Below are 24,570 nucleotides of genomic sequence, written 5' to 3'. Positions count from 1 at the left end.
CCACCACGGGAACATGCCAGAATGGGTCTCCATGCAGTCACTGCTCCCTTCCCAAGGCTGTCCTGGTGTTTCCACCATCATGTTATCCAGGAAAAACATCAGGGTGCCCTCGGGGTTGCAATGTCCCCTTGAGCACGTTTCCTTTGGCTGGAGTAGAGCTGTCCCCCATACCCTGTGCTAAACACCCTTCCACAAAATGGTGCTGGCTTGTGGGGAAGAGTTTGGCAGCTAATGGATTCAGTGTGTGGATTAGAGGCACTAAAAATGGTTTGGAAATTCTCCTAAGCATCTCCAGGTGTTCAATACATTAAAATAGCTGTAAAATAATAAAATGGAGGGATAGGCTGTCAGTCATCTTGAACAACATTGTGGACACTTCTGACAGTCAGTGCTATCTCATTCAGAGAGAGCTCCTTTTATTTTGTATTCCCAAGAAAGGTTTTGTTTGGTCTATTAGTCTTTGGGCAACCCAGAGAAGGGATGTGACATGAATTTAATGTGCCCCTTCTTAAATCCTCACTGTTCTGATAATCACAAAGAGTTAAAGTAACACAGCAGAAGGTTTCTCTGGGCCTCTAGGAGGTTCAGCAGATTACTAATACACTACAGGCAGTTTTAATGACAGAGCTTCCAGCTCAAATCTGGCCTTTTTATTATGATGAAGGGCCTGGCCCCAAGTGGTACAGAACACCTGCAGCTCTCATTGAATACAATGGGATCTGATGCTGATGAAAGGGACCGTTTTCAAACTTCCTTAGAAGTAGGCGCTCCCCAGATGTTATGCAAAAAGCCCTGCAGAACAGGCATCAAGTGCTGTGATACTAGGCAGGCCAGCCACTCTTTTCCTCAGCTGGATAAACCCAGGAGTTTGTGCAAGTGGTTTATGTGATCAGATCTCCTATCCAGGAGCAAGCAAATTAAGGTCAGTGCTGACTGAATTAATGGAAGTATTAGACATTCCTTGAGAAGAACTGGACATTCGAACAAAGAGGATTTTCTCTCAGTGGGAAGGTGCCTGATGACATCTGAGTTCTGTCACTGACAATAGTCATAGCAGGACTTTGAATATAATCCAGAAGAAAACTTGTGAGAAACTGGGAAGCTTGTGTATGAGGAAAGACAAAGGGACGTGCACAACTTCTCACGTGTAATTTCAAAGCAGAGCTTCCACAGAGACTTATTTTATCTGAACTAGTTCATATCTCTAAATTTCACTGTTCACCCACGGTCAAGAGGAAACAATGCTTTCCACACAGTGCTATAGCACTTTTGAAATTCCCCTTTGCAATTCCCCACAAAGCCCTTGGTAAATGCAGATGGAGATCCTGAGCCCTGTGTGGTGGTGGTGCCCCTGGGACAGATCACCGCTGTAGGCATGGGTGGGATTGGTGCTGGCAGTTATGGGTGAAATGCTGTAAAACTGTTGATGAAGTGCAAGGCTGCACCATTCATTTGGGGTCCTTATTGAATTTTATGTAGTCACATTCTCTATGCCTTTTAGCCATTTCTCCCTCCCTTCCTCATTTAATATATCTACTTATTATATAGAGAGCTGGTTCTAATTAAAGTCAATCAAAAATAAAACAATACACAAAAATTCGAATATATTGTATACTTGATTAGCCATGGCTGGGCAATAATATACAAGGGAAAAATCTACATTCCTACTCCTCTCAGCTGGGGATAAGATCCAGAATCATATTACCAATATAAACAGCATAAAGCAGTCTGCTTTATTAATACCTAATATATCAGATATCACACATTCATTGCAAAAGGCAAAAGAATAAAAGCATGCCTGCATTCTGACATTGACACAGATATTAAATAACACGTGTCCTGTTCTGGATTTTCCTTTCTTTGTTACAGGGGAAGAAAAGCATAAATACAATAATAGTAAAAAAAAAAAGTTCTGTGACAGTTATGTGGTGGTGGCAACATTGGCCCATTGTATGCAGTGAGTAAACATAAAAATGCAACAAACCTCTCAAATAATATCCATGTATTGGGCCAATTCCCAGCCACCACCAGCTGTCCAAGCACTGTGGATTTGCTGTGGCAGTGCAGTATGGCTGGAGGAGGGAGGCAGTATATGAGGACTTGGGCAAGTGATTTGTACAGCTCAGGAATGTCACAGAAGTGCTGGGTGTTGTCGGTTTATTTTTCTGCTCTTGGGTTCTCGTAGGACTGGTTTATTCTTTTCACAGGGCTGTTGTAGCTCACATCCCCAGTGCTGAGGGACTACTGTCAGGAAGAGAAAAGCTGAAGACTTAGTATTCCCTAGTGATGTTTCCTTTCTGGTATTCTCCCTCTATTCCCTAATCCCTTCCTCCACCATCATCCTGAGGGTGGAGGGGGAGGCGAGGTCCTGAAAAGGGAATGCTGAGGCAGTGCTAGATAAATGCTGCCAGATAAACCCCTCTCTGTCAAAGTTATTTCCCTGGACAGTTTCTTTGTGTCTGTGTAGCTGGCATAAAGTGGCCAAAGCATACAACTGCCTCTCATCAGAGTGATTGTGTGTACAGTGTGGGTATGTGAGTATAGAAATTAATAAGGTTGGACTCTCTCTCTCTCTCTTACTGGAATTTAGGTTTTCTCCAAATAGGAAATCCAGTAGCTGGGTTTCACTGTATAGAAATAAAACTGTGCACTTTGATAAACAGTGAAGTAAAACTTCCACAGTAGCTTTGATATGGCTGGTTCTTTTTTAAGCCACTTGGACTTGGCATTGCTTCCTGACAGTCTGCCAGCCTTGGATGCTGTTGTTTTTATCCATGCTGGAGAATGAGACAGCTTGCTGATGGCTTTCTGAGTACGGTATTTGTATGGGCTACCTGGCATCATCCTGAACTCAAGGAAATTGCAGTTCTTGACCTTTTACACATGTATGGGTACCAGCAGTACAAGGCTGAGCCATGCACAGGCATGTGAAAGCCTCTATTTCCTTTCTGATGAATGTAGCAGTCCCTCAGACAGGGGTTATGATATTACTGCCTTCATTCCCTTCCCACCACTGCTCTCTGAAGCTGGTGACCTAGGGCAATATTGTACCCATTTCTCTCTCCTCGCAGGCGATCCAACCCTATACCTCAGCCATCTACCCCTGCCCCTCATGCACCTGCCTTGACACTTCAGCCATCCGCCCCTGACACACAGCAGGACTCTAGGAGCTGACGAAGTTACCACCAGACAACTGATTACCTGCTAATCTGCTGCTTGGCAGCAGCTGGTTGTGTGAAAGCTCTTATCCTGCAGCTCAACTTTTTCACAGAGGGAGGTACGGCTGAACACGAACTCCTGTACAGAGGCAATTACACAAGCTACAGGGTTACTGCCTTGATATAGGCAGTTGAAGACTGCTGCCTCCAAGTATCATTTGAAGTATTTCACACACCAGCAGTGGTGCACATATCTCAGCCTGGTTTGGTGGACTGGGCATTCATGAATCTGTCAGGTTCACTGAGGTCGGCTCTGTGCTGATGTGTGTGTGTGTGTGTATACAGTCAGATTGTTTTGCCTCCCATTTGTAAGCTTGCTGAGGAAGATTGCTTTCTGCAGCATTTATTGGGGTCCTGCATAATGGGCTGCTCGCCTTGGTAGAGCTGTGAGATACTACCAATACTGGCACTCACCTAAAGAAATTCAAGGCATTTCCTTGATTGCATTTGCCTGACTGATGCTTTGGAGTGTGGCACATGGCACTGGGTTTGTTGATTAAGTATTATGGTAAGCCAGAAAGTGATTCACTGTGACATAATAAGATGTGACTGATGTGTCCTGATGTGATACAAACTGAGCTGTTGCAGAGAGATTCACAGTCAGACCCACACGAAGGTAAAACCTAAAGCACTTTTTCTAACACCCAGTTCTCAGATATTTGACTTGGACAATTACAGATTTGCCACCAAAGCTCTGCTGTCCTCAGTCACCACACTAAATCTTCCTAATTGGCAAATACATTAGTGAGAACTGACATCACCATGTTAGTCACTGCGCAAACATGGAGGTTGGCGGAGAGGTACAATCGTTCAGAGTTGTCCATAATTAATCACAGGCAGGTAGTTCAGAAAGGCTATGGGAACAGTCTCCACATTCACTTACTAACACTTTGTGATCCAAAACAGAATCCAGAAGTTATTCTGAGACAGGTGGTCATAAAATCTTGAAAACTGGTACTGAGAGTTGCTTTTGTTGTGCCCTACATAAATCTGTCATATTTTGGCTAAATTATATACTGTTTAAAGTCAGCACTTATAGTAAAAACAACCTGTGTTGTGCTTGGAAGAACCTTTGCTGCTGAAACCTCTGAGTGTTTGCAGGATGCTCTGTGCTGCAGAAGATGAAGCCTTGAAGGAGCTGAGCTTCCCCCACAAGGCAGTCCAGATGGGGCATTGCAGAAGACCTTATGGCTATATGCAGCCATCTGTGATCAAACAACAAGCAACACAAGAGCTTTTTTGAGCAAGGGCATATCCACCCTGCACCTGAGTGGAAGGGAAAGCACTGAGAAAGCTCAGCTCTGTGTAACCTACCCTTTGTCTCATGAAGTGCCTGTTCTGCAGCTGACTGTGTGGTATGGGCAGATCCAGAGTGGCCAATCAATGCCATATGGCACCAGGCAACAACAAAAATAACTTCCATAAAAAAAATAAAAAAAAAACAAACAAAAAAACCCCCAAAAAAACCAGTGCAAGTCCTGTAAGCATTAAAATGCTTTGGGACTATAGAATACAATTGGAGAAGGTTTAAAAAGTTCTTCTTTCTGTTTCTGCAAGTGGTGGGGACAATCACAAGGCAGCCTTTTTTCTAGCTGTAACTGGTGTGTGTGCCAGACTGCTGAGTTAGAGAGCAAAGGCTGATTGTGAAGTTGTATTTTAGAAATTTGAGGAGTTTCCGTACTTCATGTAAGAATGAAATACAGGAGAGGAATGTTATTAAACAAAATGAAAAGGAAGGGAAAAAAATCACAGGGGTGCTTGTGGCTGGGCTCAGGATGAAGACTGGGTTTTACAGTTCTGGAGGCTACCTGAGACCTGATAAGACTGTGACTGTGATCAAAACAAACTGGAGGTGATTACTGGCAGATTTCAAATTAATCCTTTAAGAAAACATTAGAATGCATCACAGCACAGCTTATAGAGAATGGACTCTCCTATGACTAGCTAGGTATGATAAAAAGAAACTCAATATTACTATAAAACTGAAACTGGAGGCCAGAAAAGTCCAGAAAAGAGACACAGGATGTTGCCCATGCTGGGCTAACAGCACACTCTCAACGAAGGACCAGCAGGTGGGAGAAGGCGCAAGAAATCCCTTGAAATTATGTCAGTTTGCCAGCTCTGCAGGCAGCAGGACAATATTTGTGGTCAAACAGAGGAGGAAGTAGACAGTGACTTAGTCAAACTAACACTTTCTAGGAGCAGGACATTGTGTTGCATTAGACCATTGGACTATAGTTTGGAAAGAAAATGTGTCCTTAACTCTACATGAGTTGAAGAACATTAAGTGCAAGTTACCACAGAGGGATTTCTTCACACTGCAGAAAAAGCTGAAGCACTAGAGAAAAGACAGCTAAGACCTCAAAATCCCCATGAGGAACATACCCTGGATGATTGTGGAAAAGACTCCACTTTCATTGCTACCAGAGAAAAGGGACTACTGAGAAAATATTCTCTTCTAGAACCTCTCAGTGGCTGACAGAAACCTGTTCTGCCTTCACTTCCAAGCTCCTTTGATGCGAGCCTTTTGTGCCTGTCCAACATTCTGGGTACATTTTGCTTCTACACTTTCCCTGAGCCTTTACTTTTCAGATGTATTTCTTTAAGTCTAATAGGTGGATATATTTCCTGTAGCTATCTGTTTCCTTTTCTCCTTCTCCTTCCATCTCATTCAGTGTTGGATCATTTGTTCCAGTGTTTCAGGTATTATTCTCCATAGGAGAATCACAGAATGGGTGAGGTTGGAAAGGACTGCAATGAGTAATCTCCTACAGCCTCCCTTCTAAAGCAGGGTCATCCCAAAGCACATTGCACAGAATTGCATCCAGGTGGTTCTTGAATATCTCCAGTGAGAGAGACTCCACGACTGTTCTAGTGCAGGGTCATCCACATGCTTCTTGTGTTCAGGTGGAACTCCCTGTGCACTAGTTGCTTCTTGTCCTATTACTTGTCACCACCACCAAGGAGAGTCTGGCTCCATCCTCTTGACACCTTCCTTTTAGATATTTATACACATTGATGAGGCCTCCTCTCACTAGTCTCTTCTCGATGCTGAACATGCCCAACTCACAGTGTGTCATTGTGACAGAGATGCTCCTGTCCCTTAATTGCCTTTGTTGCTCTGTGCTGGACCCAATCAGGGAGATCTCCATGTTTCTCCTGTACTGGGGATCCCAGAACTGGACATAGAACTTGAGGTGTGATCTCAATAGCGCTGAGGGCTGGAATCACCCCCCTTGACCTGACAGCAATGCTCTTCCTAGTGTACCTCAGGATGCCATTGGCTTTCTTGGCCAGAAGGGCACTGCTGGCTCATGGATGGCTTGTTGTTCATCAGGACCCCCAGGTCCTTTTCTACAGAGCTTCTTTCCAGCAGCTGAGTCCCCAGCCTGTGCTGCTGTGTGGGGTTATTCTTTCCCAGGTATTATTCCCCAGCCTTTGCTGAGCTTCACAGGGTTTGTCTCTGTCCTTCTCTCCAACCTGTCAAGGTCCTTCTGAAGGGCTGCAGAGCCTGCTGGGGTATTGGTCACTCCTTCCAGATTTGTGACACCAGGGAACTTGCTGAAGAAACATCTTTGCCTTCATCTAAGTCACTGATGGTTAAGTTGAGCAATACTGGACCCAGTACTGGACCTTGGGACCACTGATGCCAGGTCCCCAACTAGACCCTGTGCCACTGATTTTGACCCTCTGGGATCTGCTGTTCAGTCAGTTCTCATTGTGATGTCTCTCTTCTCAATAGTTTTCCACAGTAGGACACTAAGTCGGTGTTAGGTCTCCGTTCTCACCCTTCCACCCCAAAGCCATCTTTGCATACAGCTGTAGCTCTGGCTGTGCTTATCCACTCTCCCAGAGTTTCTTCACTTGGAAATTCAGACCTCTCAGTGGCTTAATTCCCACTGCAGAGCATCATAGCTGTTTCTCACTGCTGCTTTCTGTTCCTCTCTGTCCCCAGATTTCAGCAGGGTTTACTTGACCAGAGACTGCAGCAGGTATCCAGAACCACCTCCCAGGCAGTAACAGCCAGGGATCCTGTGCCTGTGCTCTGTCACTTGTACTTGACTATTTACAGAGGAAAGAAACTAAGGAAGAGAGTGGTTTCTGAAGAAAGGCAGGGAAAGAGAGGAAACATGAACTGCTGGAAAAAGAGCAAATGGTTTTTACGTGCATTGTGGGTAACAAGAAACATGTGGATGGAGCTGGATGGAAGGAATCTAAGTTGGTGTGGTTTCCCAGTTTTACAGGGGAAACCAATGCCTGGCTGCTTGAAGGTGGGAGGCAACAGAGACGGCAGGAGAATTGTTTTGTGGCTGTCACTATGAGTAGGGACAGAAACAGTAAGACTACAGTATTCTTGGAAATGTTACAGAAGATCAAATGTTAAATGAGAGTTCTTCCTTTTTCATTCCCTTGCATTCCTTGATTTACTTCATACTGCAAATTCTCATGGACACTGGAGGAAGAAAAATTTAATTCTTTAATTTCCAGACTCTTCTGTGCTTGCTTTGCAACCTTAATCTTCCTTTAATTGATGTTTTTGGATGTGGAAAAAATACATATAATATTAGCTACAGTTAGACATCAACTTTTATCATATGCCTTCACTCTTTCTTCCACACATTGCCCACTAATTCATCAACCTGTGCCACAGGTAATGGCTTCACACAACTCTTAAAAAAAAAATCAGTGTGAAATACCTTGGTTTTTCAGCACGTACTTGTATGGGTAAAATGCAGTAGCAACCAGCTTTGAGAACAAAGGGAGTAAGATACTAGAGTGGAATCGGTGAGGGAGGTTGGAGAGGAGGGCAGAGCAGGACAGGGCCAGGGAAGAGTTCCCACAAGTCAGGACGTGGAATTTCCTCCACTGTTATATAATATTTATATTGCAGCAGTGCCAAGAGGCTCCAGTCAGGATCAGAGCTATCTGACTATATGAACTCCACAGAAATGTACCAAGACACAACCCTTGCCCCAAGGAGAAGATAATTTAAAAGAAAAAAAAGCACAGACCACACTAATAAGAGGAGGGGTACATGTGTGAGTGGAGCTGATGAGAGGGAGGGACAGAGACAGCCATCTTAGAGTGGGAGCTGTGTCTCTTTCCCAGCTATAAAGGACTGGCTACCCACAAAGTATCCAAGGCAAGGTTCCTTCTGTAAGCAGAATGATTAGCCCCACAGGGAATTCCCACAGTAAGTGGTTATTCATGAAGAAAGGTGCTTGAAGAGAGGGGATGAATGCTTATGAGTTTCAAGAAAAAGGTATTTGGTAAAAACTAGTAGATTTGAAGACTGACTATGGATTTTGATGGTAAAGAAGGGAGATTTTTTCCATTTGTTTTCTTCTGGATAATATCTGGGCTGTACTAGCCCAGACACTGGTTAAATCTGTAATAAAAATATACACTTTATGCTGATGAGTTATAAGTAAAGAAAGTTTCAAGTCCCAGCTGGCCTCCTAGGAAAGCTCCATGGAACATAAGCTCTGAACATAAGTTTGGTCTTTCAGTGTCAAATGGAGCCATGAAGCTCTTGGTGAGTGCTGTGCAGCAGTACAAGGTCTCTCTGTCAGGGTTTGTAGAGGAATGTGACACAGTACACAATGCTCACAAGAGGGCTTTAGACCTCTGAGCCCACCAAAAAAAAGTGAAAATTTCCCACTGAAAGCAACATCGTGAAACAAAAAGCACAGAGAAGCCAACAGCATGGGGGCATTAGGCTGAACTGGCAGCACTTACCAGCTTAATTTATCCATAATACCTGTTGATGAAATGAGTAATTACACAGGCAAGTGTTCCCTTAGCTATGGAAATGAAAGACTGTCCAGAGGAATTTGGTGGGAGCTGGGCTGGAGTGCTTGTAGCTGCCCTTTGCTAACTTTGAAAAGATCTCCAAAGTAGCATGTGCTTTAGGGTGGGAACCAGTGAAGAAACGGGCCTGAGGAGGCTTGATTTTGATGAAGCCTGTGTACTTCTCCAGTTGGTGGCATTTAGGGGCCATGGCCGCAATTGCAGCTTGTGTTGACAGGGACGATACACTGCAGGGTCTAAAGGGAAACCTTTTGAACCTCAGTTGGTGGCTATTTGCCACACACTTCATCTGTAATTGTCTCTAATCCCAGGCACTTTACCTTGTCTGTTGGTGAAACATGGTCACATTCATTCTAAACAAGTAGAGATGTGAAAGCAGATTTGGTGCTGCGAGCATTAAATGCACAAGTAAAGAACATAAATTGCAAAAAGCAATAACAAAGCACCATAAAGTCTATGTGTTGATTAGTTTTGAAATAAAGAATTACAAAATAAATTAATTCAAGGGAGAAGTAATTGCAATTAATAAGTTGCAAATTCATGTAATGAATGCATCAGAACAAAAAGGTTATCTCTATAATCACAGCTGTGACCCTGATGTCCTTAGGGCACAATGGCTCAGAAATATATTTTTTTTTTCCTGCAAATTTTATAACCATTCAGAAATAAAGGTACAGTCAGAATGTTCAGTTTTACAGTACAGCAAGACCATATAATTGATTATTAATACCAAGGTAGGATAACATTTTGTTCCTAAAGCTATTTTATAAATGCATGGTGTCTCTTATTTTATGGCATAACCACAGTGTATAATAACTAGCTCTGATTCAGTACTTTAATCACTTGATCGTACAAAGCTCTTGGTTTCATGAGGTAATCACAGGTGAAATTTCCTTGTGCCTCTCACTCTCTTGTCTGAATAATCTAATGCAAGGAATGGCAGGGCTAGAGACTGAAAGGTATCCAAAAAGCAATCTCCTTGGAAAAAGAAAGGACACTTTGGAGTTAAAGGGCACATATTCTATGAGGCTGGACTCCAGAATGTGTTTATGCTGCATGATGTGCTGGTGTAGAGAGTAACATGCACTACATCTCACAGCATATCAGAGGCACCAAGCACTAGCAATTTCTGTGACCTTTCTGAAGGAGAGGGACAAACTGTCTCACTGTAATTGTACTTCAAAGTCAACATTTCTGTTGCCATCCTGACCCTTCATCCCTCTCCTCTTCAAACATCCAGCGTGTGTATGTATAATGGGATCTTAATAAAAGGCAAAAGAAAATTATGAAAGAAGACTATGCTTTTTCCCCTTTCAATTTCTAAATAGCAGTGAACATCCCAATTATATCAGCTCCATAAAAACTATGTCATTATAAATGTGACAAATATTGCACATACTTTCACCTACTAAATCATTAAATAAATTGCTGTTAAGTGCATAAATACATGCCTGACCAAAGTAAAGAAATAATCACAAAAAAGGACTTACAACAGAATTCTTTAAAACTCATGAGAGAAATCATACTACACCAAGTTAAATCCCAAGAAAGGTTTAAAGGTCAAGTTTTTCTTCACTAAGTAACTCAGTAAATGTCTATAAAGCAATGTAAGGGAGAATATAGAGAAAATCAAGAACCTGAATCCTCTGTGTAGAGCAAAGTGGCAAGCAGCTCTACATTGGGTAGACTTTTGATTTGATGACAGTGGAACCACTTATTTCTAAAGAACCATCTTGGACATTTTTCCACAGCCTGTTGTCCCTGTCCAGTGCTAATGTCAATAGGAGCTAGATGTGTGCAACCTTCACTAAAATGGAATGACGCAATTTTCTTAGTTGTTTTGGGACTATTCACAGTGAAAATTCAAAACTAAATGCTAAAAATCAGCTAACAGGGCAAAATGAAAAGTGGAATTACATTGGAGTATGTGGTCAGCAGCTCCAAACAGTAGCCAAGGTTTGCTCAGTCCTAGAGATCTTCTGTTTTTGTCCTGGGGGTAATTAATTTTGTCTATCTATTACCTCATACATTGGAGACAGAAGAATACATCAGCTTTGTTTGAGGTCTCAGAAAACTCTCATTTTTTCTCTGCTGCCTGTTCAGGGCAGAGCCAATGTACTGGAGGGCTTGATTTTATATGACAGAAACTTGGTATATTCTGGATTTCTTGAGTTGCTTTGTCTCTCTTCTTCTTTAAATAAGTTTTATGTCATAGAAAGATAGCAAGAAGCATTATAAGTTGGTGCACTTAATAGGACTGATCTCTGGTATTAACAGAGAGGACACATTTTCTGGTATTAACAAAGATAAAGCTTGCATCAAGTATCCTCCCACTGTCAAAGCACACCTGTGAAAGAAACCAGCAGAAAGAAACATCATTTCGTGCCACAAATGAAATATCTTTACAATCAAAATACATGTGAAAGAAAAAATTCTGCAAGGAGCTCATCTCTGATTTATCTGTGTTGCAGCCTGTTTCATCTGTGTCTCCCCTTGTGTCGGCACTTTCCTCCCTGAGCAGCAGTGCTTACCTGTGTGCCAGTCTGTCGGGTATTCCGGCTCTCCAGGGGCGCTAATAGATTTCTGCTCAATGTTGTCAGTCACCTGAATTTCTCTGTTCCCTGTTCTTGCCAGCTTGTGACTCCTGACATCACTAGGAAAAAAACAGCACTAGAGAAAAACACAGCTGATGCTCATCACTTGCATTAAGGTCCTGAATCTCTCCAGAGGTTAAGTATCATTAGGATTAATGCCAGTGGTGCTATGTGTTTGCAAAACAGGTGAGAAAAGAGAGTCAAGGACTCCAAATATAATCCTGTCTCTTGTTCCCCCAAAATGAACCAGGTGAAAGAAAGCCTGGTTCAGAACAAAACACAAACAGTCTTGTGAAGGGAAAACAAAGCCCATTCCATCTGGGGGGAGCTGATGTTTGCCAAGGGCTTGGTGGGTGTGAGACAGACAGACAGACCTGCAATGAAGAATATCATGATTCCTCTTTTTGTGTGCCAGATTGATGGGACTACAACAATAGAAACAAAAGATGGCTTGGATGGGCAGCGAGGTAGCAGAGACAGGCTGACACACCTTGATACCAGACTTGCACAGCTGCACATATGCCACTGCTGATCCATCAGCCCAGCATGCTGCCCACAATGACTGATCAATCTACACTTGCCATTGCTTGATGTTAGCAGCAGCAGATAGTGAGGGAGAGAAATATTCATAATGTACTGGAGGATATGTCTTTGTTTCCCTTTTGTGTGTGGCTTTTTTTTCAGTTGAGTTGTTTTTGTGTGTGTGTGTGTTTTGGTTTTTTGGTTTTGATTTTTAGTTATTGTTGTTTGTTTGTTTGCTTTTTCCTCACAGAAGAGCCTTATGGATTATAATAGTGAAAATATACCAGTGCAAGTATAACATCTGCTGACTTCAGGGACCATGTCTGTTACTTCAGTAAGATTGTCTGATGTCTTTTATTTCAGTAAGATTCTCATGGACCTAAAACATGGGACTTTTGTCCCCTCCACTCTGTGAAATGCAATGCTTTTCTGCAGGAAGCTGGGGGAACTAACGAGAAAGGAAAGGCAAAATGATACCTGGATCAGATGATGACTGTTATGATCAGCAGTTGCTTCAAATGAAAAGGAGAACTGGCCAAAGGCTGATACAGAGGAACTGCTGCAAATGGATGAGGCAGATGGATCTGCTTGCTTTCCAATAAGAGTTTTGAGCAAATGATTTGTATTGGAAAGATATGCTTCAAACTAATATGTAGAGTCTAGACAATAACCGCCACATAAGGGAGGCTGAAATTTTCAGATCAATAGATGAGTTTGCAGCACCCCTTCTTCTTATTATCTATATTATCTACTGCTTGAGTTCACAGACTCAGCAGTCATTCAGTAAAGACCTTCCATACTTCCATTACGACACTCTTTGCCCACTTTTTCCTCTACTCTAGATATGCTATTGGTATGAAGGAAAGCAAATTTCTGTAAGACCAAACAATCAAAGTGTGAAAGCTCTCTATTGCGGTTAGTGCTTGCTGATTATTTGGATGTAGCTTGGTACTGAGAACCCAGTAATGTTCAGAATATTCAAATATCTTAGAAGAATATACTGAAATTTGACACAAAGGAAAAATGAGGAAAAACCTGTCATTCTAAGGTGAACCAAAGCCCCATTCATATATGGGAAATTGGTGCCGACTTTAAGCATAACCCATGCTTATTAAAAATCTGCAAGTTTTATTTCATTTTGCACATGTATTTAATCCATCTGTAAATTGTTCATTGGATAGCACAGGACAATGATCTCCTGGGACCTGTAAGGTATGTGTATTCAACAGTGGAGAATAAACACAAGATTTTATTACAAAATGCCACTGCTGCTCCTGGCATGAGTAATTTGTGCACCTGCATTTTTAAAATGTTTCAAAGTTTTTCTCCTTTGTGAATTCAGTGGCAACACACATTATCTTTCAGGCTGCCACAACACAGTATTTGCAGACTGGGTCACGTCAGCCCTTGTTATCCAGAAGCCACTGTTTTCTGAGCAAATAGCAACTGAAAATGACAATGGTTTGCTCCAGACAGGGGAGAATAAGACAGTATTTCCTTATAGCCTAGTAATGTGTGTCTTCAAGATGAGCAGGAGACATATAGAGGGCTTAAATCCAAATTTGGTGTGGGTTCTTGGAGAGGACGTAGGCCCAAGGAAACGTGGAAGGAATGGAATCTATCTTGACAGCGCTTCCTCCAGAAGTTTGCCCCACATTCAAGCACATTCCGCCTTGCAACATGCCTGGATTTGCAAGCGTGGGGAATGAGAGACTGGGTCTGGAGATTGAAATACACTCTCTGGTGTAGCTCTGCACAGCCAGAGTGCTGGGCCAGCCATAGATATCATTAAATGTAGAGTCCTGAATAATTACTACTGTGCTTTAAATACACTGTCACCTTCCGGAAGGCTGCGTCCCCATGGGATCTTGACTGGCTGATCAAGGTTTGGCGCAGGTAGGGGAATTAGGACATTTTAGTTAGTTTAGGCTTAGTAATTTAATTTTTAATAGTTATTCTGCAGGTGTCTAAAGTCGGCTCTATATATACAATTTTTAAGTAAAAATTTCCCTTGTGTTCCCTGTAATCTCTCTGAAATGTTCCTTGATTCTCTCAGAACTCTCTCATTCAAATATGCAAAGTGTATAATTCCAAGAAATCTTATGTATTTGTACATCTTAAAGTCATATTATCGTCTTAAGGTCCTATATCATGCAATTCCCCCATTTGCCATGGATCTTTTGCAAAAAGGTATTGAGGTCTTGTGTTGTACCAGTCTGATCATCAGGGACTATCTCTAAGGGCAGTCACAAGCAGATGAGCAGCGTGTTTATTTAACTGATACAGCTAATGCTGATGGAGGGATGGAGATGAGGAAATTGCCTTGGATGAAGTTTTATTTTCTTGATTTCTTGAAGTGGTTGAGTGGCAACCAGCTTGTGGTTTACAAGGTCTCCATGGCATATACAGATTTTGAGAATGAGATTTGAATAGTTTGCAAGAGACTCCAGCTCCCTGGAGATGCACTTGACATTTCAAATGGTACAAATCTGTAGAGTTGGAAACACCCAATTCTGTCTGAAAGGGGACAAACATGACAGGAATCAGATTACTTTGCCATCAGGGCCAAGTGTCTGTCTCCCATCCTCACCTGTATCTGTATATAAGACATGTTCAGGTCTCTATTTATCTTCAGTCCTCACAAAACCTTGGTACGTTCCTCCTCCTTCAGGCTTTACTGCAGGTCAGAGTAATAAATGTGGAGCCTTGTTCTTTCCCTCTTTTGTCATTAAGAGATAATGAACACTATCAAGACATGTCAATGGAGGGGAACCAGAGAAATGGGAAATCACTGAATGGAGTCTCAATACCTGGCTGCTGTTTCCTCTAAACCCATTTGCAAAGCTCTCGCTGTTTGAGTTCATAGAAAGAATCAGAGAATAAATAGCTTGGATTGGAAGCAACCTGAAGGATGATCTAGTGCCAACCCCTCTGCTGTGGGCAGGAACACCTTTCACTAGGCCAAATTGCTGAGAGCCCCATCCAACCTGGCCTTGAATAGTTCCAGGGACTGGGCATCCGCAGCTTCTCTCGGTGACCTGTTCTAGTGCCTCAACACCCTGACAGTGAAGAGTTCCTTCCCTTTTATCTAACTGAGGGCTTATCTTACTCAGTTTGAACCTATTGCTCCTTGTCCTGTCACTACACACCTTCGTACATCAGGGTCATTTAAGTGCCGGTTGGCATTGGAAAGGCTGAGGCAGAAGGGGCTACTAGGGACTGTAAACAGGTGCCTCTTCTTTACTAGAAACCCCTCCTAGGATCAGGGCAAGCACAGCTGACCTGTTGGTGCCAGCTACCAGCCCAAAGCTGTTCAATAAGCCTATAAGCAGCCTGAATTTCCTGTAATGTTCATACAACAGTCCCAGATGGTGGGGCAGAGACATTTTCCAGCACATTCCAAGGTGCAAAGGTCATGCAGGACATGCCAAATTAATTGGGCCATGAAAGACCACTCCCCACAGCCACCCTGGTCATTGCTAAGGAGTGGTTATAACCAGAAACACCAGGTTATAAGAAGATTTGGACACTATGGAAAAAGAAGCCAAAAACAGGGAAATGGTTGAGAATAGAAATAGTTGGATGAATACACCAGGTTATACTAGGTGTTTACAAAGTAATGCAAATAAAGATTTCCCACATACTTCCACAGCACTGATGACAGAGAAAATCTCACTCTGGCCAATGAGAGGGAACTGGCCAACCCTGCTATCCATTTTCTTGATCAATGCAAAGAAGACAACATAGTAAATCTGTGACAAGGAGTAACTGGTAATAAAACAGAAGTACATTGAGTAAAAGTAATTTTCAGTTTGTGTAAAGTAAAGGAAAGTGGAAAACAGAGAGAGAGAGAGAGAAGGAAAAGCAATGAAGAATATTTAGAGTCCCTCCAAACAAGACTAAAGCCTTACTTCAGTCTCTAAACACGTGACTGGAAAGTTTGACTTCACTTTGAAGTTTGGAAATACAAATATAACTTGATTTTCTGTGAAATTTCTGAAAATGCAGCTAATCAACAAAACCAGCAAGTTGCACTTTGTCTGACTGAGCATAATTTGCTCAGGACTGTGATTGCTGTCCTGTCTGAATAGCACCTCAATTTCTGACACCTCCATCCATGGTGGTCTGGTCTTGTAGCACTTGGGTGAAGCAAAGACTGCAAGGATGCTGCTCAATACTGATACTCCCAGAGTATCAGTATACTCAATACCCAATACTGATACTCCCAGAGGATCAGTTTCGGCAAATTCACAGTCTAAGGAAGTGTGTTAAGTAATTTCAAATAAATATGAAGACAGTGCTATCTGCCCTCAGATATTACGCAGGCAGAAAAGTAGGCTAAATTCATCAGATTAATTATTCATTGCAAATTCTCTCAGCTCTATCATTGAGGTCAACAGCAAAAGTGCCACCAAAGTATAATAGGATACAGTTTCCAAAAGAAGGTAACACTCCTTTACTCCACAAATATGAGAAGCTTTACTAGTTTTTGAGGAACAGGCAGAAGAACCCAAACAATCAGAGGTGTGTGCAAATAAGCAGTTTTATTTCACAAAGATTGACTTCTGTTTCAAACCATGAGGGACTGTATGTCCCATATTCTGCTCAGAGCTTTGTTCTCAAATGAACCTAAAATCTCCACTCTCAGCTGAGTTAAAATATATACATATATATGCATATGAACACACATACAAATATATGTATTTGTATATATTTACACATACTTATGATGTGGTTTTTCATCAGAACTCTCCAAAATCATCATTTTGATGCAAAACCATAACCTGACTGGCACTCTATCAATGGCTTGTGACCTATTTGGTAAGGAAGCTCCAAACTTTTTGAATTTACAGCGAAACCCCAAAGCTAGTCAGTTTGGAAGTGGGAGGAGGGCTGGTTGCATCGCAAACACTTTACACAGCTGTTCAAATGAAAACACAGAACACTTGAGCCCTCAATCTCAAGAATCACCATGCTCTTTGTACTCCACAGAGGTCTTTCAGTCAGTACTGTACACCTGTATTTTTTAGACCCATTAATTATGTGCCTGAGCAATGTAATTATAACCTAAGCCATACTTTCTGATTAAATGCATCAGCCTAAATTCATGTTTATTTTAACTGCCTCCAGTTATCCAGCCCAGTTCAACCTCAAGAACACATGAAAAGACTTTTTAGAAAAATTCCTTAATTTTTCCACTCCCCTCCCTGTAAAACTGCGGTGAATATTTTCATTGGGGTAGGAAGGAGAAGAAAAATAAACAGGGAAGGATATGTAATTGAAGGTGGCATGAAGAACATGGCCTCTTTCTTCTCTCTACTGTTAAAGCCCCTGGGGGATTTAAAGGCCACAAATGATCTAGGTCTTCTTCTTGAACCACTGTGAACTTTATCTGCTTGGGTTTAGTATCACTAAATGTGTATTAATGCCAAAGATTGTTTGCGTGGATTATTTATAAGGCATTCACTTCAAATTAGTGCTGCTTAAAGCATGTGAGTTCATAACTTGCCAACAGCAGATGCAGTCTGCAGCAAGTGAAACAGCGAACGACTCCATAGATGCACACACAACAGCTGGGTGCAGATCAATAATAGAAACATTAACAATGGTACTGTTTTAGAGGCAATCCTTCACTTTGGAGATGTATTTTATTCCACATTAATGGCACCTTAAGTAAAATGGTAGAAGACATGTAAGAATGAATCTCCAAGTGGTCGACTGGGATTTGCCCACTCCTGCCTGCTTGTTACTAGCACAGCTTCTTGTTGTGCTGTAATTCTGCACATCTCCCCTCCATCCCCTGCCCCACTGCAGCGAGCACCTTGCTGTCAGCATGCCTGTGCTGCCACACCACCTCCCCTATTACCAGTAGCCATGATTTCAAGCTTTAGTACAGAGCCCAGGGCAGTTTATCCTGTGCGTAAGGGAACTGCTGTTTCTGCACCAGAAGAAAGAGTGAGCTGAACACTGTGTGTTAGTGGGAGTAATGCTGTCTCACAACAGTGACCACATGCAAAGCTGGGGCCCTGATGTGACTCTCGTTAATGATCTGATTCATCAAGCTCTTTGAGTGTCTGGAAAAGTGAATTTTCAATGACCATCTTCTTGAATGGGTTAGAGAGGTGTCCATTTGACTACCTGTAAGTCAATCAAGTAAAAGTCAGCTCCTCAGGGAAGTGATTATAGACACTAAAGGTCATAGTTCAGGCTTTTCAATGAACATTAAATATGCCTTGACACTACCAAGGGTACAAACAGAGATTTGGTGTGTATATATGAATATACAGAAGCCTAAATATGCCTCTCGCTTCCTCAGGTTCAATCTGAGCCTTGTTGAGGCTAAGTGAGAGTTCTAGACTGTTTTGGCCATGGCTTTGGGGAACATGCCAAGACTAGGTTGGGAAAACTTAGCCTTACTGGTCTCCACACTGTGGCTCTTCAGCATGGTCCCTGTGTGTAGCCCAAAACCAGTGAAAAATTATTTTTGTTCAGACAGATCATTAATTTTGGGGTCCCAATGTAAACTTTGGCTTTCTAGTGAGCCAAGTGGATGGGTCTTGGCAATGAGGCCCTTGACACTGTAAGATCTGCATTGTCTTTATATGTTTAAGGAACACCATTCCAGTTGTCACCAAATTAATCTAACAGAAATAGTTATGTTTAGCTATTTAGTGATCATCTTTGTTATAGTCAGGCTGTCTTTGCATAGCTGGATATGTTCAGCAGCTCCTCCACTGACCACTGACTGACAGAGCCATGAGAAAACATTTAGGAACGTTCCTTTTGAGCACTAATTCATCAATGATAGGCAATTAAATTCTCTTTGTAAGTGTTTGATACTAACCAGCAATGTACTTTGAAAGAATCTATTGAAAACCAGCATTGGTGCCCCCTTTTTATCTTGGGAAGGCATGTAAGTCATATCTTTGATTTTACTTCTGAAGAGAGAACATTTTCACCATCTTGTTCCTACCTTCTCTCTCACACTTGCTTTTTGTTGCCTCCCAGTCTTGTGGGCTCCTACTGTTTCTTAGTCTTGCTCTTCCCCTTCCTGTGGTGTCTCTGACTCCTGCTGAGTCTTTCTTGGGCCCCTTGCTGTGGTATCTGAGTGTTCTCCTCCTCTCCTTTTAGTTACTTTTGTTTTTCTCCACTCTTTCTTAAATCCTTTATTTTTCTCTCCAAGCTGTATGTCTCTCTTTCTGTTTCACTGTGTCCTTATTTTGATCTTGATAATAACATGGGCTTTCACTGATAGTACAAACCAGGCCCAAATATTTTCCAGAAGTATTTGGAGGTGCCTGGTGGGTGTTTGTTTACTCCAAGGCTCACTTTCTCTGTTGGGACTTTGGGTCTTCTTAATGAGCTTAATGGGACTTTCTTAATGAGCACCTCCTTATTAACTGCAAACCTTCCCAGCATATGCATCCACACTTGTGAGCTGTAGTAAAGGCCTGAACTGACAAAATTCAGAGTTGTCCCTCAAAGATCCTGAGTGTCTGTCCTCACATGTGATTTCTTGGGGAAATATGGACCCTTTGCACCTCTGAGTAGCTAATCAAGACCTTGTAGGATGGCACTTCCTGCAGCAGGCATTGCTACATTAAGCAATTAATAAAGATGATTACAGCTCAGGGCTATATATGGTATATTATGGTGTTGTACTTCACTTATATTACCCTCATGGCAAATGAGTTAGAGAGGCACTGCCATGTATTTTAGAGGAGTAACTCTATACTAATTAATGATATCAATATGCAGATGGTGATGCTGGTATAATTAGCACAGTGGATAGCACCAATATAAAAACACAGAAAGAATCAGACTTAGAGAAGCCAATACGGTGGATACATACTTAAAGCTGTATGAAAATCCTTTAGCAGAACCAAGGAGGTTCAGTTACCATCTCTTCTACCTGAGACAAGCTTATCCAAGGCTTACAGATGTATTGACAGCAAATCAAATTTGGGATTACAAAATGAGCTAATCTAGAAGGATCTGGATCAGGATTTGTATTGGTTTGGGGCTAGATCTCAGAATAGGCCTCAGATGTTACCAAGCATAAGACAAACAAAACTGAAGGGATAAACTGTCTGTGGGAGCCCTGCAGAGTCAGCCCAAGGTGTTTCCTACATAAATCTGGGAAGAAAAGTCAGTGTACAGACTATTGGCTACCTGTCAGCTGACACACTCTCGAGGAACCCCTACACAAGTTTTATGGGCTGGGCTCACAGCTGGCAAAAATGGATGCAACCCCACCAAAGTCACTGGGGATCAGCCAGCTTCTATCAGCTACATCTGCAGCCCAGCACCATTTACACTTCTGTAGTTCCAATAACCAAAAAGAGCAAAGCTGAACCAGAGAGCCTGTGCAGCCATTAGGGGCCTTCCTTGAGTTAACCTATGTGGATGATTTTAAGACATTTTCTTCGGTTCAGCCTCTCACAGTTCATTGCACCCAGGCAGGCCCCAGTACATGCTTACATTTCTCTCAGTGGTGGTCTTTTCTTAAAAAACATGTTGGAAAAATCACTGTTCTGTTATACTCTCTACCTCCTATTTCAAGCCAGGCTGTAACCTGTCAGGAGAAGGAGCATACCCTAGTAAATTTTGACAAAACCTGGGCTGCTCTGGTTATTCCTATTTAAAAAAAAAATACAACCCAGGGACCTTGGAAACAGCTATTTCATCTCAGAGTGCCTAAATGGTTCAATTTATTTTTTGCAAGGGATCAAGGCCTTTACATCTGGACATGACACACCCAGTGAAATATCAGCTGTTAACCTGGAGTTTTCTCTAGAACCCTGAGTTTTGTAGAATCTTCAGTTATAGCTTAAAGACTTTAGGTTAATCACTTAAATATTTGTGCAATGAAACTAGCTACAACAATTTTGTACAGAGATCATCTGCAGTATGTAACGATACCTAGAGAGACAATTTAACAAAGGTCTCTACCTGCTGCAACACCTTAGCACAAGGGTGTGATTTAAAGGTAATGTGGCAGGTTTAATGCAGAATTTCCTTGCTTTTCTAGGTTTAAGTTTCAACCTTAATGGTATAACTTGCATTGACATTGTTTCAGTTTGTTTTGACATCATAATTGAGTCTAATCTCCACAGACTTGCACTGCAGTCTTATTTCTTATTGTAGTCTCACAATGTGATTTTACCATAAGAGCACGGTAGTGAGGCCTTCTCCAAGTCATGCTTTGGAATCACGTTGTGTGTGTAATACTGCCTTGTAATGGCTTTGTAAGGGGGTCTCTAAAGATCTTCCCTGCGACAATTTGGCCATCTTAATCTCAAACTGTAATGACCTCACAATTCCATGAAGCAATTACCATTACAAATTTAAATGGTGTTATGTAGGAACTTCTGTGCTGCCTCATTAGGTGACACATTTTGCTGTGCCCAACCTCTTATTTAAATACAGCACATCTACTGGATAACCACTTCTCCTTTAAATTCCAAAACTGGGCTACATAATGCTTTTTATTACCTTTATTTTTTTTTTAACTGCAGATGGGCTGATGAGAATCTTCTCTAGCAGCACATTTTATTAGAACTGGGCTGGGTTAGTGGCATCCAGATCTGGATGCCACCACTGCTGGAATTTCTTTCACTTGCTGACCATAAGCCAAATCACAGCTAGGAATTTGCTTTGAAACCAAAATAACAGAAATCTGCTATGGTCTGTTGTCACTTGATACAGCTTTCCTTCCTCACTCCTTTGTTCCTGAAAGGGCTTGCAGCTGGGGCATTGATTTCTATTTTAGCGATTCTTTGGGGAAGTGATGGCCAGCACAATTCCCGCCGCTTTGTTAGACACCCAAGACAGTAGGAGATGGTGATATATGTTGGGAGGTAAAATAGGCTGCTCTGTCTTTTATAGTTAGAAATCTCAGAACTCTTTATTTCCCATGAAAATCACAGGCTTATCTAGGACACCTGTAAGACCAGCTATGGAGGACCTCAGGGTGCTTTTCCAGCCTCACTGGGAAGTTAGATCAGTTCCATTAGACAGAGGAGATTGTCCTAGTTTCTATGTAGCTCTAGAAAATGTGAAACTGTTCCATTCTTACTCCTCTAACTCACTTTTTGCTTAATTTCTGACTCTCTACAGGTGTATTTAAGGTGGTTTTATGGCTCATGCAACATCAAAAAACACGCGGCATGGTGTGAGGATGAAGGGCCCACTGCCACCACTTACAGCCAACTTCCAAGAAGCAGCAGAGACTTATAACTTCTTCAGTTCAGAGGCAGGCTCCTGAGAACATGTTCATCATTTTAATTCAAGTCTTCGTTGCTGGCTGACTGCCAAGTGGCCTACCAGATGTCTCTCTCTTTACTATGGTTGAAGCAGATTATGATGTTCCAGTTCATTTTTCCTTCACTGACAGCCTGGTTCTAAAAATGTGCCAGACTTTAAGGGCAATATTTTCAAAAGCCAGGTCAACTCACAACAGTACACCAATGACAGTGCATGCAGATACTACAAAACCGTATGATAGGCAATTAACTCAATGTTATTTCTGCTAGGTGAGTAACTTTGATTTTGTTAAGAGTCTTTAACACTAAGGAGAATTCTTAAAGTGCCAATTCCTAAAGTGAATATGGCAGAAGTGGAATTTTCGCTTGGAAAATGAAAAATTTTGGCATCTGTAGTTAAAAGGGAGAACCTAAATCTGGCATCTTTCAAAAAGAGTGAGGGGAGTAAAAAAAGAGCAACCTCCAAACTGATTTGATTACTTTGAATTGCATTTTTTTTCAGAACCATTAATTGTATCACAGGTATGGATGTACTTTTGGTGTATGTGCTTTTGCACACAGATCCCACAGTCCTGTTCCTGAAGCATTTCTGTTGTGTCTATTTTCTCTCTCTCATTCCCTCCACCCAGAAGTGAAAAAGAGTTTTACAAAACAAAAGTTATTCTTTATCAGGTCAAAAGTCTTTGAGGCATTTGCAGTACTTGGTTTCAAGGGAGGTCCCAAAGTCTTAGAATTTAGCCAAAATTTAGAAGGTTTCTAATGCCCCATAAGAAATGTTTCTTACAGAGTTCTCTCTCTCACTATAGGAACCTGCAGCCATGTGCCTAGTCATCTCTTTCCAGCCTTCAAACACATATTTTTTTTTACTCTTTTTCACCTGCTCAGGTAGACTCAACTGCTTTTCAACTAACTCTTCATCCATCGAATGTTCTGTGGATGTTTGATCATGAATGAATACACATTTCATACTGTGGCTGTGCATCCTGCAGAACACTGTATGTGCCAAAACAGGTAACTAGAACAGTAGGGAGATTTTTTCCACAGTCTCTTTAAATTGCTTTTGGTGTCTGCTGTCATCTTCAACATAGTCCCCTGTATTTAACTTAAAGATTATTTTCCAATGTGCATATGAGATGAACACACTCACTCTCTGCCTCTGCCTCGCTCTTTTGCTTTCATATGAAGGACTTCATGCAGTTTTCTTTTTATGAATTGCAATTCTACAGAAATTAGAAACCAAAATTACATTAGATGGTAATTCTGTCTCGAAACTTTTAATAAACCACATGGCTTTTGAGGCTCTTTGTCTGCATGTGTTCATGCACTTCCATTTCCTAGTTGTGATCTATCTACTCAGCAAAATATTACTATTATATTATCTTTATGCTACTTTTACGTTGCCCTGAGTCATGACATTGATACAATACTTCTTATCAAAACTTTAAAAATCCAGAACCATAACCTCTAGACAACCCCCTGATATGAAGCAGCAAGTTCACTGTGTTAAACAAGGGGCTTGACTGGAAGGAGGGAGTGCTTTGCTAATAAACCACATTGTCTGAACAGTTTTACTAGTGTGAAGACCCTTGTACTGATGATTTATTTGGAAGTTCTGGGTATATTAACTTTTGCTAAGAGCTGAGACTAAAAACTTTATGGGGAATGCTACATACACTCCAAAGACCGACAAGAGAATTTAAGTTAGATGTGATTAGTATGAAGAAAGTTACATTTATTATACTCTTATGTATAATTGATCATATGAAAGGCCTTTTGTAACTATAAAAGAGACAGCACATTAAATTGTTTTACCCTGAGGATTATACAAATTTGTAGAAATCGGATTGGAATATCAGCCTATTGGTTTCATTGCTATGGTAAATCATTAAGATGTTCCATGTTAATCATAAATCTTTGTATCTATTTATTATTAATCAAATAGCTCCTCCCAGCTGCTGCTTTGCTTCATCCATCTGAGCCAATCAAACCAAGCCGTGGTAGCATTAGCTGTGATGAGGGGTGGCTGCATGCACATAATATGCATGGCACATAGCACAGATTATACAGTGCTAGACATGGGGTATGAGAGCTGATGGGGTGTTAGCTCTCCACAGCAGGGGGGCCTGGTTGCGGGATTTGTGAGTAGGCATGCCTCATTAG

General features: G+C 41.6%; 1 long non-coding RNA gene across 1 annotated transcript; it reads right to left on the bottom strand.

Moving 5' to 3' along the window:
* Window positions 1–2,435: 2,435 nt before the first annotated feature.
* Window positions 2,436–11,754, bottom strand: LOC147655473 (uncharacterized). The gene is made up of 2 exons (XR_015287076.1): window positions 11,561–11,754; window positions 2,436–11,376 (listed from the first exon to the last, which is right to left on the bottom strand). It is a non-coding gene; the product is annotated as an uncharacterized LOC147655473 (long non-coding RNA).
* Window positions 11,755–24,570: the final 12,816 nt, after the last annotated feature.

This window comes from Cyanistes caeruleus, chromosome 1, assembly GCF_971803275.1.
Source record: "Cyanistes caeruleus chromosome 1, bCyaCae1.hap1.1, whole genome shotgun sequence".
Taxonomy (NCBI): Eukaryota; Metazoa; Chordata; class Aves; order Passeriformes; family Paridae; genus Cyanistes; species Cyanistes caeruleus.
The sequence above is the reverse complement of the archived record's forward strand: the minus strand, read 5'-3'. Positions and strand labels throughout refer to the sequence as shown.